Raw genomic sequence first — 2062 nt, forward strand, 5'->3', positions numbered from 1 at the left:
ACGTGTTCAACTCTTCTATATCCCACATGCGAATGAGACCATGCAGTGTTTGTCTTGTCTCTTTGTGCCTGCCTCATTTCACAGACTCCATCCAAGTTTAAGTGGCAGGATTCCTGCTTTTCCAAGGCTGGACAGTGTTCCACTGTGTGCACACCCTACTTTCTTTATCCAGTCATCCGCTGGTGGTCACAGGTTGATTCCATCCCTTGGCTATTGTGAATAATGCTGCAGTGAGCATAGCAGCATTCTTTTGGGGGCTCATCCTTGGTCAAGAGGGCAAATAATCAGATCCTTTATGGAGATGAAGTTGTACAAATTCAACGTGAGATCTAATTTGAGATTAACACCTATACTCTTGATATAGACTGCTGGAATTGGCTCTCTAGTCTGGCCTTGGAACAGAATGACATCAATTGATCCATGTGAGGATCAAATAGATTAGGCACATACATAATTTTGTTGTTGTTTTTGTTTTTAAATTTGCACTAGGGTGCATGTACTCACCAGAAAGAGAGAGAAAGAGGGAAAGTGAGAAAGCAACCCTGGGGTGGGGGTGGGGGTTGGCCATGCTGCAATTCCTTGTCCTCCATTTTCCTCTCAGAATTTTGGATGTGCACATACACGCACCTAATATATTTTTCAAGCTACCAGGCATGAGACTTGAACTGTGCAGTCAGCCATGTAGGACCAGCTTCCTTAACCACCATGCCACTAGCTGACCCATGTATAGTTCCAACTAGGCCTTTCTCCAATGGAGTGGTATATGAAGGGAAATATAAATAAGAGGACGGACACTTCATTACATGAAAAGAAATGGAGAAACGGCTAAATGGACAGATGGTCCATATACACCACCACTGTGGCAGCTCGTGCATGGGACTTAATGCCTGGATGCCTACAGACAAGTTCCGGTTCCAGTTTCATTATCTCCTAATGATGTAACAATTAAAGAAAAACTTTTATGACACTTATCAATGATAGTAAGGCAGAGTTGATTCGTTGAAACTACTAAAAGATGGGGAGATGGCATGGCTACTTAGTTAAGGGAATATTCTGCCGGACAGAAGGCAGTACAGATGCAGGAGAATTCAAGATAAAGCTTTGAGGTTTTTCTTTGTCCACTGTCTTGGAACCTGCAGAGGCCTGCTGGGAACAGGACTTCTAAACGGCAGCTTTGTCTGGAAGACTGTGGTCCAAGGCCATTTGCTGGCTGTAAGCAGGGTCTCAGGAATCAAAGGGAGCACACAGCTCTTCTTAAAATTGAAGATGTTTATGTCCAAGATGAAACAGAATTCTGTTTAGGCAAGAAGCGTGCTTATGTATACAAAGCAAAAAACAGCACAGTGACTCCTGGTGGGAAACCAGATAAAACCAGAGGAACTGGGAAAAGGTTACCCGTGCCCATGGAAACAGTGGCATGGTTCGAGCCAAATTCCGAAGCAACCTCCCTGCTAAGGCCCTTGGACACAGAATCTGTGTGATGCTGTACCCCTCAAGGATTTAAAATAATGAAAATTAAATTAATAAAAAAGGGAGGAAAGAAAAAAATAAAGTCTTTAGGTGTTATTAGAAATAGATCACTTAGCTAAAAGGTTTGGAACTTACATATATACACATAATATAAACGAAGAAGGACCAGAATGAGAAGAACTAGAGTTCAAAGTGTATTCAAAGAATACTGAGGGGTCCAGGGTGACAAAGGATAAGAGGTGATTTAGCTGAATTTTCCATTGCTAAGAACTGAATAACCACAGACTGGATAGTTTACACAAGAAGAGAGGTTTGCTTAGCCCATGGTTTTGGAGGTCCAAGGTCGAGAGGCTGCCCATGGTTTTGGAGGTCCAAGGTCAAGAGGCTGCATCTGGTGAGAGTTCTGTTGCTGGTGGGGGCTCTGCAGAGTCTCGAGGTGGCAAAGAGCATCACATTGTGAGAGGGAAAGATTGTGCATCAGCTCTGGACTTCCCCCTCTTCTTTTTTTTGAGAAGTTTTTGCTATAGGGTGCGTGCGCTCGCCAGACAGACAGAGACACAGAGAGACAGGAAGCGAGAAATCACTCCCCGGG

The sequence above is a fragment of the Tupaia chinensis genome, unplaced genomic scaffold (genome assembly GCF_000334495.1).
Source record: "Tupaia chinensis unplaced genomic scaffold, TupChi_1.0 Scaffold000096_1, whole genome shotgun sequence".
NCBI classification, from domain to species: Eukaryota; Metazoa; Chordata; class Mammalia; order Scandentia; family Tupaiidae; genus Tupaia; species Tupaia belangeri.